The sequence below is a fragment of the Paroedura picta genome, chromosome 3 (genome assembly GCF_049243985.1).
Source record: "Paroedura picta isolate Pp20150507F chromosome 3, Ppicta_v3.0, whole genome shotgun sequence".
NCBI classification, from domain to species: domain Eukaryota; kingdom Metazoa; phylum Chordata; class Lepidosauria; order Squamata; family Gekkonidae; genus Paroedura; species Paroedura picta.
The window spans coordinates 159,776,507-159,794,245 of record NC_135371.1 but is presented as its reverse complement, the minus strand read 5'-3'; the positions used below and the strand labels follow the sequence as shown (position 1 = coordinate 159,794,245).

General features: G+C 41.5%; 1 protein-coding gene across 4 annotated transcripts in view; it reads left to right on the top strand.

The window, feature by feature from the left end:
* ATF7 (activating transcription factor 7) overlaps positions 1 to 17,739 on the top strand; it is a 115,959-nt gene that overhangs the window by 10,900 nt on the left and 87,320 nt on the right. Inside the window, exon 2 of one of the 4 annotated variants that reach the window (XM_077329035.1) lies at positions 4,003 to 4,090. The exons of the other annotated variants lie outside the window; for them this stretch is intronic. The gene's annotated coding sequence lies outside the window, so the exon portion shown is untranslated. The remainder of the gene's footprint in view (positions 1 to 4,002; positions 4,091 to 17,739) is intronic. 4 annotated transcript variants of the gene reach the window in all.

The following is a 17,739-nucleotide window of genomic DNA, read 5'->3' as shown; positions in this document are numbered from 1 at the left end:
GGGAAACCTTTCCAACTTTCCTGACTTTTAAGGCCTTGTATCAATGTCATGTTGGAGGAACAGCTGAATAACATTTTTTACTTTGGGTTAGTACTTGTAAAGCATGAATTTAGGACAAATTTACCATCTTAACTTCTGCATCTTTTATGCCTATGAAGATAAACCACTGAGTTTCAGTGTTTAAAGATTAATAATATTCTTTGAATGCTGATGTTGAACATTTAAATTGTACTATCCAAATAATTCTAGCAATGGAACTGGAAGAAGGCTGGAAACTAAAAAATTAAATCCTCATTTGTTTATGCCCCGGATAGTAACCATGCACACAGGCGATTTCTAGCTCTAGAATGGCCAAAGGAAGCTTGACTGAAAGGCATGGCTGTGGTGAGGAGTAGCAAAGCCAAGAAATCATGAATAAAAGAATGGCAGTCTTATTGAACTTTCAGTTGTCCTGTCAATTTTTAAGTGGGATGGAAGAAAGTGTAACTCTGTGTGACTTCAAATTCGCCATAGCACCAAACAAGACATAACAACGTGGCATGTTTGTATATTTATACCTATACAAAGTTTGATCTCAAAAATGGGATAGCATGGTGCTGTTTTTTGGTTGCGAGGAAAGCTCATCCCTGCACCCTCCCTCACCTTACTTTGCCATTCTTATGGAATACTTTGCTTCCCCATCCTTGTGGAATCTGGACCCCACTCCCTGGGGGCCAGTCATCACCCCCCTGATTTACATCTGTTCAGATACACAACTGGACATAGATGAGTTGAGGAGTAAGGGTCTAGATAGGTTAGTTACTTTTGCCATCTAATTTTTATTCATGTTTTGCATTTTGTGTTCCGTAGGCCAGCTGATATAGCTTGCCATCTTATGAGGTTTTAGTGTTTTTATTATCATGTTTGTAAATCGCCACGATCCGGCTGGTCCGGGAGTGGCGGTATAGAAATCCAATAAATAAATAGTAAATGATTCTCCCAACCATGCTCACTTCAATATTGGAACCAGATAAGAATAAAAATACTGAAAGCATCAGAGGTCAATAATTGTATGATGGAGGAGGGCAAAGGTTTTACCTAGCTTCACTCATGTGTTCCTTTGGAGGTTGGTTTTTGGGGGGAAGAGAAGAAGAATAGTCTTCTCCAGACTGCCTCAGGTGTGAATGACTGGAACATGCATAGTTAGGCCTATGGCTATTGCTCTGGGTCTGGAGATGCTGCATAAGTGGGAGACCTATAGCAGGCAGGCGGCTATCAATTGCGGTTGGTACATTAGTGCAGGCTGTGTTGCGGTGTTTATGCTGAATTTTTATCTGCCCAAAATATGTTATACAGTCGGTTAGAATCCCTATATCCCTTCTGTATTCATTGAAGGAATGCTGGGGATAATATCTTCCTAGGTAGATAAAATATTTTTAGATAAACTAGGGATGCATTCCTGTGATAATAAGCCTCCCTGAATATACAGTCTGTGGAAGTCACAAAACCCTTCGTAACTAATGGTCTTCGAAACTGTCAACACAATGAGGGATTCCTACGAAGAAAAATATTATGAATAGTTGTAACAAGATTTACATCCTGTCTTTCTCAGTGGCAAGGCATGGTAGTGGGCTGAAATTTTACTTTTTTGAGGGGCAATCTTACAATTACAGTAAGCAGTACCTTCTCATTGGTGGTTCTTGATTTTTTAAGCCCCAAGAGAGACCCCATATCCTTCCCTGTATCTCTAAAAAAATAAAAAACCTGCAAACAACTAGAAAAAAATCAAGAGACTAAAAGTTCGTTATGTTTGAAAGTGCTGTTAAGATGCAGGTGACTTACAGCAACCCTGTAGAGCAGGGGTAGTCAACCTGTGGTCCTCCAGATGCCCATGGACTACAATTCCCATGAGCCCCTGCCAGCAAATGCTGGAAGGGGCTCATGGGAATTGTAGTCCATGGGCATCTGGAGGACCACAGGTTGACTTACCACTAATGTAGAGTTTCCAAGGCCAGAGATGCTCACAGGTGGTTTGCCATTGCTTGCCTCTGCGTAGTGACTCTGGACATTCGTTGGTAGTCTCGCATCCAATACTAATTCAGGCCTACCCTGCTTATCATCCTGGATCTTAGGAGCTCAGGCTAGCCTGGGCCATCCAGATCAGTGTCAGGTTAAGTTTGTTAGTCTTCTCAAAATACTGATAGTCGCAGTGTTTTATCACTTTATTAGTTGTTTAAGGATGAACACAAAGGGGAATAATGAGCTTTTATCAGAATTATTGGCTCGTGCTACTGTCAACCCCCTTATCCTGCATCCGTATATCTAGTTATTTCATTCGTCATGAAAATAGTAGCCAAAAGTAGAATCTGATGGGATTGCATGCAGAGAATTCCAACAAAATTGGAATTGCAGTTAGAAAAAGGCCATGCATTGTTGGCAGACTTTCAAATATTTCCACATTTTATGAAACAGAATTTTCTGTCTGCTCTACAAAACAGGATTGGAACAGCAGTTGATTCATTTATTATATGAGGAAGCACTGGTTGCATGGCAGAGCACAAGATGCGCCAGGTTTTTGAGAGTTAATAGTGTGGCACAGAGTGGTAAGGCAGCGACACGCTGTCTGAAGCTGTCTGTCCATGAGGTTGGGAGTTCGATCCCAGCAGCCGGCTCAAGGTTGACTCAACCTTCCATCCTTCTGAGGTCGGTAAAATGAGTACCCAGCTTGTTGGGGGGTAAGCAGTAATGACTAGGGAAGGCACTGGCAAACCACCCCCTATTGAGTCTGCCATGAAAACGCTAGAGGGCGTCACCCCAAGGGTCAGACATGACTCGGTGCTTGCACAGGGGATTTACCTTTTAGTGATACAAAATAGTGTGTACTTTTAGGCAGAGGGGAGACTTGAAAAGGGGGGCTTGAAAAGTAAATTCTGAAGAACATGGGAATCTGCAGTTGGCTTTATAGATTGGTTGCTTCTGTGCACTGTCCAATATTTACCCTCAATGTACTTTGGAAGGTTCACTAAACCTTCTGTTCAACATCATGTTTCCTCTGAAATTTTTTTTTTAAGGAGTGGTATTCTTTTGGAATGGTTTCAAAGCGCACATTTCCTTCCTTGCATTTTACTGAGAGTGATTTTACCGCTTTCACAAGACGTCGTCTGTGTCAGCTTTTTACTTCCATTTCTGACAATGAAGTAGGAAGGAGCATTTTTATGACTTATTGTATTTGATACTTTCTTGGCTTGTAGGAAACCAGTACTTTCCTGTGCTGGTGACTTGCAGTTTTTCTTTAGCAGTAGCATATGATGTGGTGCTGTGCCTAAGTAATAAGGTATTTGTTGGCATAGAGAGTGTACTTAATTCTAATAGCCCTGACCTGTTATCACGACTGGTTCTGTTCTTGCTGTGATGTTGAAGCTGTGTGCTTTAGATATGGCCTGCTATCATGATGAGTAAAGAGCAGGCTGAATTGTTCTTGTAGTTTCTTCTTCTGATCGTTTTCTCATTCTCCCAAAATACTAGCACTTGAGAGAATCCAGTGAATCTAGCATGGGCAATAGATTCAGAATGAGCAAAGGGAATTACTTCTTTATTCAATGAATGAATTATTAAAATTTCAAATCTACTACCAGCAGATGTAGTAATGCCCATAATCATGATGATGATAATGCTGCTAGACATTCAGTCGTGTCCGACTCGTGGCGATCCTGTGGCTCAGCTGTCTCCACGTCTTCCCATCTTGCATCACTTCTTTTAGCTGTGTAATGCTCTGCCCACAATCATAGGCAGCTTTAAAGGGGATTAGACTTACTCATGTTGGTCAGTGGCTACTAGCCCAGGTGATTAAGGGAACCTCCTCATTCAAAAGTGATAAATCTCTGAATATCAGTGCCAGAAGGCAACATCAGGAGAAGGTCTCAACCTCTATGCCCAGAGGAACTGGTTGGCCATTCTAAAGAGGATGTTGGGCTTGGATGGACTACCATTCTGATCCAGCAGGGCTTATCTGCTTTCTTACAGATCACCCAGTGAACTTCATTGCCTGAGCAAGGAATGGTTTTGTCATTCGGAGTCCAGGACTAACCACTATCCCCATCCTGGTCCTCCGGTATGGTCACTGCATTTGTGTGTGTGTGTGTAACTTCCAGACCATGTGATGTTTCTATTTTTATATGCGGGTCTGCCCTTCATCCTGGAAGCCATTGCAGAGTTATGAAGCTTATGTGCTGTGACTTCCCTTTTTTTCTGGGCTTTGAGGTGCTGGTGATTATTCTTGAAGTCTTCCTTTGCAATCTGAAGACAATACTTTATTCCATGTAACTCCCTTTTCAAAGGTGATGTTAATAGTTTCCCCTGTAGTGACTGGCACCCTCTTGACAAAACAGTTCATTTGAGGAGACCTTCCAGGAAATGTTACTACATTCTTTCAAGTTACTACTTTTGTTCCTAAGCTTTCCTCTCATTTATCTATTGCATCTGCTGTTCGCTTCAAATGCCAGACTCATTGTGCTCACATTTCTTTATATATCTATATATTGATTTTTTTTTACAAAGGCAACTAATGCATTTAAATCATAATATAAAGGTAAAGGTAAGGGTATCCCCTGTGCAAGCACCGAGTCATGTCTGACCCTTGGGGTGACGCCCTCTAGCGTTTTCATGGCAGACTCAATACGGGGTGGTTTGCCAGTGCCTTCCCCAGTCATGACCGTTTACCCCCCAGCAGCAAGCTGGGTACTCATTTTACCGACCTCGGAAGGATGGAAGGCTGAGTCAACCTTGAGCCGGCTGATGGGATCGAACTCCCAACCTCATGGGCAAAGCTTTCAGGCGGCTGCCTTACCACTCTGCGCCACAAGAGGCCCGTTTAAAATCATAATATAGAACTTATAAATACTAAAACATGCTTTTTGAGGGGAACGTGATTTTCAGAAAATGTTATAAAGAAGAAGATACGGTTGGTTTTTTACTACATGAAAGAGTCTCAAGGTGGCTTACAATCACCTTGCTTTCCTCTCCCCACAACAGATACCCTGTGAGGTAGGTGGGGCTGAGAGAGCTCTGACAGAACTGATATGTGAGAACAGCTCTAACAGGACTATGACTAGGCCAAGGTCACCTAGTGGGCTGCCTGTAGAGGAGCAGGGAATCAAGCCCAGCTCTCCAGATCAGAGACCACCGCTCTTAACCACGTCACCAAGCTGTCCCAGTAAATGTTGAGTCTGTGGGTGTTGTGTCTGTGTGTGTCATACAACAGTACATGTTTAAGATCTTAGAGAAGTTATTGGACAGCTAGCAGTCAAAGGGCATCTGATGCATTAACTGTTAACCAGTAAAATGTTTTTAACTAATGAATAATGTTCCCCAGCAAGTTTATGCACATCCAATATGAGACTTAATAGTAGCATAAAAGTGTTTGCTTGGGCTTATTCAGTTTGATCTCAGACATTAATTTCCATCCTGCTCATTGGTTCCCTGGGATCCCCAAGGTAGCTACCAGAAGTGTGGCAAAAATAAGCTGAATGAAAACCGTGAAAAGCAATGTTTAAAACTGGGTTAAATAAATTGTACAACCACAATCTTTATAACAGAGGTCATGGACATGTGGGTTTGTTTGCTGAAGGTGTAGTGAAAAGAATGGCAGAATGTACTCGTGACATGGGCTTAAATTTCAATATTGTATTTTAGGGCAGCAATAGCAAATATATATTGGATAGTTCAACAACTGATGCTAATTACAGGATGTGCTGCATTTTTTTAGAGTTTTTTAAAAAGCTTTTGTCTTTGCATGTACTTTGTGCAAATATCAGTAGCAGCTTAGAAAGTATTCCCATAGCAAGTCACAAATGCCACCCCCCCCATCCCCTCAAACATGTGATCTCATTTGCTGAGAAGGAGCAAATGAGCAGGTGCTCAGGGGAGCCATCCCTCATGAGAGATTTTCAGAATGAATTTTCCAGACAGGTTTCTATGGTTTTGCTATTGAGAAACCCCTGAAATATTCTTCAGGCTTCAAGAAACCCCAGAAGTGGCATGATGATGTACAATATGGTTGGGAAGGATAGCTGTGAGCATGTCCATCTGGGGCCCCTCCCCTTCTTACCCCCTCCAGGCCCATTGTTGGCCATTGGAGGCTCGTCATCACCATATATGATCATATTACCCAGAGGCTGTGATATTTTTCTATCTAGAAAAAAAAGATGGCTAAGATTAAGCAACATAGAACGAAATTATGGAAGGGATGGAGCAAATGGACAGGGGGAACTCTCTCATGATACTAGAACTTGAAGGTACACAATGAACTTTTTGGGAAATAGGTTTATGACAGAAGAATCAGTGGGTAATTAAACTGTGAAATTCAGTCAGTGGTGGTAAATGATGGTTGAAAGCCCAGATCCCTTTCAAAGGGAGTTAGAGAAATTCAAGGAGGTAAGAACTATCAGTAGCTACTACACATGGTGCATATCCAGAGGCAGCAAACATCTAAATACCAGTGGTGAGAGGCAACAGCAGGAGACTGCCTTTGCCTGTATGCCCTGTTCTCTCTTCCACCCCCCACCTAGCCACATGGTTGACTGGTAGATGAAACTGTATACTGGGCTAGATGGACTTGTGTTCTGGTCCTGCAAGCTCTACCTCTGTTTCTTTGTGCCCCCCTCCCTTAAAAAAATGTCTTGTGAATGACCATTAATTCAGATGATCTTTACTGTAGGTTTTGTGAGTGAAGCAAGCAAATAACTGGTACAGGTTGTTTTTTTTTTTCCACATGAGTGCAACTATATAAAAGAGTTTGAACCCCATTGAGACAAAAGCACTTGAAAGAGACTTTGTATGTGTCTCCCTGCAAGTGTTATGAATTCCCTATTAAGAGGCACAAAATCCAGCCTCCTATAGAAGAGGCACATAGGCCCCAGAGTTGTAAGTGAGATTGCTGACAACCAGCCACAATTTGGAGTGGGTTCTGATAATTTTACATAGCAGGGCTTTCTGCTGTGGCCACCAATTGCTCTGCATAGCTGGCTGGCCAAAGAGCAGTTCTTTGGTGGAAAAGATTCATGAGAGATTCTTGGGTCACATCTCAGCCCAACCAGAGGCAGCAGTAGAAGTTTCTGAGAAGAGCATTGTATGCAGTTCTTTGAAGTAGAGAATCTTGTTTATTTTCACATTGTTTTTATTGGAATGGAAAATTGGCCTTTCTTGCTGTAAAAAATGATGTAGGTTTGTATTTAAGAGTGTAGTTCTGTTCCATAAATGCAAGCTCTTTTGAAGTACAGCTCAATGTTGGGCATTTGCTGTGTCTCCAGTATGGTGTTACTTGAGAAGAACACAAGGGCATTATTCAGTGGTTGCTCATTTTATTTTCTCTTATTGCCATTACTTTTTTCCATGCTTGTTACACACGTCCCATTCTGTATCACTCAGATGGGTGTTAAAGCCTCTCTAGTTTGGGGCTATAGAGGGAAATCTGTTGGCTGTGTGTGTGATGCCTGAATGTCCTTTATCTTGTTCACGTAGACACTGTTCTTCCTCCAAGCAGCTGAAGGCAGCATGCGTGGCTTCCCCCATTTTATCCTCACAATAATCCTGTGAGGTGACACAGGCCAAGTTCAATCATAGAATCATAGAGTTGGAAGAGGCCATACAGGCCATCTAGTCCAACCCCCTGCTCAACGCAGGATTAGCCCTAAGCATCCTAAAGCAGTGAGTTTCATGTGGGAAAGGGAATATGAGCCAGGTCTCCCCAGAATTCCTTTGTGTAAAATTAGATATTTCTGAAAAGAATGTGACCTTATTGAAATGAAAACCATTTTGTCCGTGTGTGTGTATATCCTGCCACTCTCCATGGACTCATGGCAGGTTACACGGAACCGGATTAAAACTTCAATAAAAACAGTCGCATCCCCTAATACCGTAAAAGATCCATAAAATGGTGGCATAATCCCTAGTCCTCCCCAATCTACAATCAATCATCACAGGTATAGGTTTGCAGAATGGTATAGTGTTGGCTGGAGGAGAGGCTGAAAACCCAGACTCAGCCAAAGACCAGGTAGAAGAGCTCTGTTTTGCAGGCACTGTGGAACTGACACAGTTCCACCAGGGCCCTCAGCTCTTCCAGGAGCACATTCCACTAGTTTGAGGCCAGGACTGAAAAGACCCTAGTCCAGGTCAAGGCCAGGTCTGCTTCTCTGGGGCCACGGACCACAAGCAGATTTGCACCTGCAGAGCCCCGCGAGGGGCATAAGCAGACAAGCGGTCCCTCAGATAGGCAGGGCCCTAGCCGCAGATGGCCTTAAAGATTAATACCAAGACCTTGAATCTGATCCAGGCCACAATTGGCAAACATTGCAGCTGCTACAGAACAGGCTGAATATGGGGCCTACAGGATGTACCAGTGAGAACCCTAGCAGCTGCATGTTTTCTTTGGTGTGATAGGGCAGGTGTAGTCAACCTGTGGTCCTCCAGATGTTCATGGACTACAATTCCCATGAGCCCCTGCCAGCGTTAACTACCCCTGTGATAGGGCACAGTCACTTTCCTTGAGCCACCTCATTACTTTTTCATGTGTTGTATTTCCTGCCGTCACCTATGGTTTCACGGACTGCTCCTTTCTGCTTATTATGGGTATTCTGAATTATATTTTCTAATCCGGAATGGAACTCTGTCTTGGTTGGTTGGGTTTCAATTGCCTTCTCATATTGTCTATCCTTAAAATTTTATGAACAGTGTTCCTCTCCCCCCCCCCAGCTAGGTTTTCAGGTGTAATGACATGGATATTGGTGGAATAAATTCTGAACCCAGAATCCCAAATATTTTCCATTCCTGGTTCTTGGGTTCCTTCTTGTAACTGTGTAATATTTAGAGGGTTGACATCTGGCCACAGATTAAGCTTGTCAATAAATAGTGTGCTGTAGGTATCCCAAACAATGCAAGTACAGTTTCGCTTGCTAATGTGTTTCATTTTTATAGAAGATAGGTTTACTTAGTTTCACATTTATTTATTTATTTTCAAGCTATTTTAAGAAGCCACCACAAAAAAATGAGGCTATTTTCTCATAGATTTATGAGGTAACACTATATCTGGCTATAACTCTCAGAACCGGTTAATGGACATGCTGGAGAAATGCAAGTGTTTGCACACTACCTTGTAACATGCATACCATACAAGCAGCACGATTCGCCTCTTTGCTTCCACTACCATAGCTAATTAATCCTCTTGAAGATCTTGCATTATTTTTAATTTTAAGATTCAGCTTCTTTCCCTAGCTCTGCCTCTCCTCAAGGTTCATCGGTTACGTTCTGACACATTTTTATCTTGCTTTTCCTCTGGAGTTCAAGGCTGTGTATACAGTCCCTCTCTTTCTTATTTTAATCTTAGAACAAACCTGAATGCGATCAAGATTAGGCTGTGTGTTTGTCTGTGTGAGAGCGTGTAAGAGTGAAAGAAACTTCCTGGCAGAGTAGAGATTTGAATCCAGATACCTCAGCCATAGTTTGACATTCACTGCTACAGGGCTTCCCAGACTATTATTTTAACTTTAAAATTTAACTTTAAAATTGCAAGGCTGCTTTAATTGATTTGCCCTGTAGAAATGTTTGTACTTTGCAAATGTTGTGAGCTATTTTGGTTGCTGTGGATAAATGACTGGGCTCAAACATTTTATGTAAAAATTGATAAGCTTTCGGCATTGGAAAGAAGTTTCTTGAAACTCAGAATCATCTAAGTTAAAATTAGCAGTGGGATGCAGGTCTAATGCTTGTTTCATTAAGTGGGGCATTTTTGACCAGGTCTCTAGGGGATTAGGCACAAATGAATGGCTTTGTGTTACCTTTTGTTAGTGTAACAATGGGATGTACTTTAGTAGTTTAATATCCTAGGCACAAATGAGAAGCTGTAGAACTATCCAATAATTGCCATCAGGTTGAAAACACATGAAGTGATAATCCAGGCAATTGATTTCAGGATATTCTCTTCAGTCCTATAACTTGGTTCCTATAGGGTACATTTCATAGAGGCTTAATTACATACTTAATTATATAGTTTTAATAAGGCAAATAAGGCAAAGCTCTAGCTAGAAAGTGTTTCCTAGATATGGCCTAATAGTTTTGTTTTGATTATCTGTCAAGGCTAGAACTAACGTGGCTTGCCTAAATGTAAAAAGCTGTCTCAGTTTCTAGGCAGTCTTCTATGGCAAAATAGCAATCTTGTCTTGGTCACCGCAGGTGGGATTCAAAGGTCACAATTCCAAAGTGCTGGGTCAGATAACACAATCCAAATGCAAGGTCAGAAGGCAGTCTGGGGTCAGGTCACATATGCGAGAGTCAGGGTCCAAGGGTCAAGTAACCAGTTTCCAAAAGCTAAGCAAGACAGGCAACTGGTAGGACATTGGCAAGATTACAGGCAAGTTGACCCCATGCTGGCTGTAGTCTCACTGCATTCCCCTCCAGGTAAATGCATTGGTCCCACATTAAGCTCTTCTCCACAAACTGAGTCCATTCCTGCTGAGAAGTATTGAGGGCGAGATGCTGTGATGATTTATTAATTTCTCCTCACATTCACTCAGCAGAAAGGTGGTCTTGGACTGCTAAGTACATACTCCTGTACCTCATCCAAGCCTCAGCCTTTGTCTTTTCTGCTCCTGGGATCCTGGTGGGCCTCACATTAGACTGGCCTATGCTGGAGCTTTCTGGCTTGACAATCCTGCTAGTATTGACTTGGGTCACTTTGGGGAGGCTCTGAGATCCCAGACTCACAGGGAGGGTCTGCCAAAGCAGAGCTTGTGGATGGGTTGTCTTCCTCCTCCAATGAGGACTCATCTTCTCATGCTAAATTAGTGAAGTCCCTGGAAGGGCTAGAGATGGATGCATTCCACTTGGGGTATTGATAATAAACACCAAGTTAAATGTTGACTTTGTGTTAAAAGAAACCTTCATTTCCTGTTTTCTGTAGCTTTCTTCCCAGAGTTGTGCCAAAGTAGGTTCTTACACTTGGATGATACCACTGACTTTTGTGAGTGACCATCCTTGATGCTTTAGAAAAGGTTGTGGTTCCTAAAGAATGGGTGGCATTTGCCAAGAATGTGTGGTGTGCTATTGGGGAGGTTTGCCTGAGGTTGTTGACTCAGATACTGTTTACACAATCACTTCACCAGAGATGAAAGGAAGAAATTAACTTTACTAGGAGTGTTTGCTGCTTTCCCTTCAGCCTCTGAATCATCCATTGGCTGTGTAAGCAAATCAGATTATGGTCTTGACAGTCCCAGAAACACCCTATCGCTGTATCCGAGGATATTCATTTTTCTTCTTTCTGTCCTTTGCCTGCCTAGCCACAACTTTTCATTCCTTTGTAAGTAGGAACCCGCATGAAGTATCAAATGCTTAAAGTAACTTGCTTGTACTGTGTACCTTTCCCACAGTCTGTATTGTAAGAAAACCGACTACATTTTCTTTTGGACCTTATTTGGCACTTATATTTTCCACCAGGATTGTTTTGGGGAACAGAGACGGAATGGGTCTTGAGCTTTTCCTTGCTTACGTCCCTTGCCATGGGGAGGGATGAGTGATCTTCACAGATACTGTAATATTGGAAAATGGAATCTCTCTTTTCATGGAGAGAATGGAATCTCTCTTTTCAAAGTTTAATCTCCCAGCGGCAGAGGGGGAGTCTGCATTCAGGTAACTTTAAGCAAGCTCTGAATTTAGGAGGGTAAGGATACAGATTTGCACAAATACTTGTTTCTGTACTTGAATTTCCACTAGAAGCTCAGAGGTCTTCACTTTCTTGAATCTTTTACTAACTTTATGTGAGTTGGTAGCTGTCCTCCAGAATATCCCTGAAGGATCTCTCAGGCATATCTTGTAGTTTCAAATGTATTGGGCGTATGAAAGCAGAAGGCTTTTTTCTTTAAGTGTTAACTGAAGCTTTGGGAAAAAAATGTTGAACTCCTAAATATCCAGTCACATTGGCTTGTGTTTTCAGTTACCAAGGTCCCAGTTGAAGCAGATTAAATTTGCCATAATCTGATTGCACAAATGAGTGCCTACAGTTCATGTACCCATATTTGTAGCATTTGAATCAAAGCCTCCCAAAGCATGATGAGAAAAGGGTATAGTAATTTTTTTAATCTAACTTTTAAATTAAGCGGCCATTAAAGAGGTAGTCAAAAATATGAGGTGATTCTCTACTCTTGAGAGTTTTGGAACAGTGAGAAGTTGAGAAGCAGAATTTAGGTTTAAAATAACTGTACAGTTAGGCCACATAGCTTCAGTATAAAGCAGTTTCCAAGCTTGTGTGGATATGAGTTAAGGGAGCCCTTAAAAGTGACAGCAAAAGTGTTTTACTGGAAGCTTGGGGATTCTGAGCCACTGCAAGCAAAGGTTTTGGGGAGCTCCTGCCTGGCGAGTTACACTACGTACAAAAATGCATGAGATAGTAAAAGGGACCACTGCTACAGCAGCAGTAGGTCAGGGGGCATAATTGCTTCAGTGGGAGAAGTGTAGCATGTCTCAAAGCTGCTGCTTTCTCCCAATCCTATTGTTTTAAAGATACATTAGAGGCACTTGTGACTTGAGTATAATTTCCCTGCCTTTGTATGAATGGAGAGCCCTTGATTTGGTCAGGATTATGGGGAAGACCATAGGATTAGCTCTCCGCTTGACCTGAGATGGCGCTACAGAGCTTCAACTTGCACCAGTGAAGTGAACATGTATAAGCCCCTGGATGGTGTGTGTATTCTTTTCACTATACCTGTTAATTGCTGATGCTGGCCATCATAGGGCCTTGAAAGGTTTGCCTTAGGTAGTGGATTAGGAAGGTTTCATTGCTTCTATGTCAAAAGGTAAAACATTGGATAATAACTCCTGTGTATAATGACGTATGCTGTTATAATTGGTTTGGGCAGCGGTTAATACGACAGTACATTGTATCCATATTGTCACTGTTTTAAAGTTTAACTCCATGTTAAGATATACTGCTAGCCCTCTCATGACTGGAATTTTTGCATCTCCCCTGCCCCTTTCTCAAGATATGTGTGCTGAGCTAGCATACGGTTAAACGATTTGTGGCTGTTTCCTTAGTACTGGATATGCTGGTAATTCTGTATTTAATTTGTATTTATATAGTTGCATTTATATAGTTATATAGTTACTATGGATTTTAAAGGTGATAGGTGCAGTAAAATAAGGTTAGGGATAAAAAGAAAACAAAGATTCCATATATGTCAAATCCACTGTTTCATTTTTTCCTTAAAGGGTTAGAAAAGAACAACATACTTCTGCCCCCCCCCATTTGAAAATTTCTGAAAACTTTATGTCTCTGATCTTGATGGTTCTCAAATTGTGAGCTGGGTTATTACCTTTTCTCAGGTGAGCCATATATAGCCAGGAGGAAGGCAGAAAAGTAGGGGGGGGGGGTCTCGCTTCAGGAAACTCAAAGGTAAATTTCGATTGTCCTCTGAATAATGTAAAGGGTTATGCAAAACAGCCTGTTGCTCAGTAATCCTATGTAGTGTATAAATACTAAACCTGAGAATTAAAATATAAACTGGCAGGAGAGTTCAGTGTTTTATGTTGGGGAGGGGTAAATGGTACTGCCTTATCTTTAAAGCAGGTCCTGGAGAGGTTAATAAGCTGCCACTTCAAGGCATTTAAGATCTGGATTGTCTTTCTCTTTTATATTATAATTATATAAAACCACCGATTTTGCTTTAGGATCACCTAGGCTGAAACGTGTATTTGTACCTTCAGATGCAGAAATAGCAAATCATTCACATTTATGAAAGGTGTTTTGTAGAGATCGCTTAAGGGATACATGTGTCTCAAATGAAAATGTATTTCATATAGGGTGGCACTTTTTGCTCTGGCCACCAGGAAGATCCAAGCCAAAGCTTTTTTACAGGTGTCCCCACCTTGATACACTATGTTTTTTTAAAAATTATAACCCAGTAGCCCTCGTCTACAATTTTATGTACGCAATATTGGAGAAATATTGTTTAATTTGTATTTGTACCATATTGTTTTTAATTATGTTTTGTAATGGCCTTTGGCTATAAACAATAAATGTTATTGTACTGCAATGTATTTCTGGTTTGGGTCTAATAGATTTCGTAGTTTCTGATTTCTGGTTTAGGGATAATTTGATATTATGCATGCTCTCCCCCCCCCCCAGTAGTTTTTATGCACTACAAAACTCTGGCTTTGCATGGAAACCATGCAGGTAGATTTGGGCAATGGGGTGTGTGCGTGTGTGACTGAGCTGTAATTGAACCTTAGCCAGCCTCACAGGTTGTAGTGAGGATAAAGTAGAGGACAGTAGTTGATAGAAGCACCTTTGGGTCCTTGTTGGGAAAAAATTGGGATGTAATGAAGTAAATAACTACTGTTTTGCTTCGACACCACTGTATTATAAATCTGTCTTTCTATCCATTCCTTGCTGTGATTCTTAGTTGTCCATCCAGTTTTGTTTCTGTGATGGATTTTAGGTGGTGTGGCTGGTGTATAAATCTTTCATTATATGCCTTGCCTGCTATAGTGCAACCTATAGGAGTGCAGTCCTTGCATACTGCGAAGCCTTATTAGCCAACTGTATAGAAAGGATCTTACACAGAAGAATTTGCACAAGATGCATGCACATGTATCTGCAGCCTATGCCAATGATGGCGAAACTTTTAGAGACTGAGTGGCCAAACTGCAACCCGAAACCCACTTATTTATCGCAAAGTGCCAACACAGCAATTTAACCTAAATACTGAGGTTTTAGTTTAGAAAAAACAACTCACACATTAACATCTTTTGTCTTAAAAGAAAAACACAATAACAGAGTCCTTTGTTGTTGGGCCATTTATTTTTAGGTTTTGTTCCCCCCACCTTTCTTCTGCACCTTTCCCTTTCCTCCGTTCCTTCTTTACCTTCGCTTCATTGAGGGGAGGCAATGAGGCTGGGCGGACAGGCAGTGGTGTGTGGTGTCTTTGGCGGGGACTGGCCCAGCTGCCCCCCCCCCCCCGGCTCCATTCGGCACAGCCTTCCTGCTCCCACTGACATTTGTAAACAGCAGCCAATTGCTTCCCAGGCCAGCGAACATGGGAGAAGACTCCTCCCCATCCTCTGGGCGCTGGAACGCCAGACCTCATGCCGGCTGACTCGGCAAACTCTGTGCTGGGGTGACTGTGTGCATGCCCCCAGAAAGGGATCTGAGTGCCATCTCCGGCACATGTGCCATATGTTCACCAAAACGGGTATGTTATATACAGACATTCCTCTTTGGCCGTTACAAAAAAAATGCTGCAAGCTAAAGGCCTACCTTTCTGTGCATTCAGATAGCAAGGTTTTATTAGTATCAGAAGTCACTGAATAATACTTTTTTATGCTGTCATGTAAGACCTTGAGGGGGAAAAAAACCAAAGTAACTTGAGTGCTGGGGGTGGGGGAGTAGATATAAAACAGCCCTACAATTCTTGTAAACCCCACAGTTCTTCTTAAGGCGTGTGATTTATGAACATTGACCCTCTTGCTAGCCTCAGTGGGGGGGGGAGGGGGTAGCTTGAAGACCTTTCATAAAGAGCTGCTTCGAAAAGGGAAGTACATTACCCTTCTGTGCCCACTTTAGATAAATTGACAGGTTTGACAGGTGAGGTTTAAGTGAACTGTGAAAAGCTCCCTTGGTTTTTCATTACTAAAAGCATGGAGCAACTTGTGTATATATTGCTTGCTGTCTTTATAAAATACCTTTTGTAATAAGCCATTACTTTCCCCTTCTCCTGTACTAAATGAGAATTTGCATGTTCTTTGATGGCTGACTGTCCCTTGCTTAATTACATTGTGGTATGAAATAGGAATTCGCAATGCATTCCTTGACGTTGCGAAGGAGCGAATAAGCCTATTGCTGGCAAGAATTGAGTTGTCTTCCCTCGAACGTCCTTGCAGGAAGATTGTGTCCGTGATCTGCGAACTGCCCTGATTCAGCTTCGCATATTATTTTAGATTGTGAACTTTATGTGAACCTTCACAGAAAACTTCTCGATCCTCTACTTTGTCCCAGGAGTTTAGTAAATGATGAAGCTACACTCCAGTTCCTGCTCAATGATCTCTCTGCAGAGGCCACACTATGTGTAGCTGAATTTTTAATGGTTGTTTATCGAGCCAGATGTTTTAATTAGCTGATATTACTCTATTTTAGCTTATTATATTACCTTATTTTACCCTATTATATTTGTACCTTGCTTGCCTGTATTTGCCTCTTATTGTTTTATGCCAATAAAGGATTATTTTTGCTGCTGCTGCTGCTGTTGTTGTTATTGTTATTATTGTTATCATTTAGTGCTTGAGCGATGTTTTCGAGTTCTAAATTCTTCATTTTCATGATTCTTCTGTTTGTGCGAAAGAAATCTAATGTGCATGTTCCATTCTAACAAGTCCCATAATTATCTTTCTGTCTTCATTTGGTATATCTGTAAACGCTTGCCACTGCACAGTACATCACCTATATAGCTATATGGTTAGCTCCAGCATTATGTTCCCTTTTTATGTGCTTAAATCCATACCATGTATTGTTGCACTTTAATTTAATAGACTGAATTTTGTTAATAGTTAAGGCATTTCTCATTTACATTATGATCCAAATCGAGCAATCTTCACATGACCATATCAAAGGTGCTTTGGAAGAACCTTGTCCAGACTTATTCAAGGGGACTTTTGTAAATCCCAAAAAATATTTGTTCTGTATTTGCACTGGGTTTTGGACATACTCCTGTGTTTCAGTTGCTGAGTAATGGTATGTTTGCACATCCTTTATATTGGCACATGTTCAGAATGTAGCAGGCACATGCTGGTAATACAGAAAGTGGATATGCATAAAGGAACAAGATGAAGAATTCTTGCATGTAGATGCATTTTACTTGTGTGTGTTTATGGTGGACATAATTTCTCTGGGCCCAGTATGGGCTTGTAACATGGCTCTTCACACATGCACAGACAATCCCACCCAGTCTCATGATAGGAAAGAAATGAGTTTTATTTTGGAAGTGATACAAGTAGGCTACCTCATGGTAACATAGTTAAACCCCAAGGTAATTCTGCCACCTAGTATCCATTCTCCTTTTCCCTCCAGTGCTCAGGTCCAGATGTTTGTATTTGGGTACAAAAGGGGATATTAAGTTTTTAATCTGCTCATATGAGTCACGTATGTAAAGCAGCCATAGTGTTTCTAAACCGACCCCCACCCACTCGCAACAGGAGCTACATTCTGCAATGGTAGTAACAGTTCTTAGTTTTCAACAAGCCAACCCCCTTGCTCAAATGGACAGATTATTGGAAGCAACATAAACAGCAGCAATATGTTCACACAGCAAATCCCCTGAAGAGATAACCTTTGCTTTTCTGCAGTTTTTAAAATCCAGCTTTAAGGGGAGGGGGGAAGAAAGCTGTGGGAATAACACCACTTTTAGAATTTACATGGCAGGGGTTTCTTTATTTACTCTTCCTTTTTTATTAATAAAAACTGCTTCACTTACCAGGTAATAGGACTGAGGCTTTGTTATCTATGACTGTAGCTGGTGACAAACTGCTCTTGCCATTAGTCTTGAAGTTTATCCACTCGGGAGATAGATTAAGGTCTTGTAAAGCGGAGCCACTATTCCTATAATCCCTTAATTATAAATTTTTACCATGCTCCTACTGAAAATGCCGTTCCTACATCAAGAACACTTGGATTTATCTCCTTTCATCTTAGCTGTATGCGCTGCCACTTTGTTGTATAGAATCTCT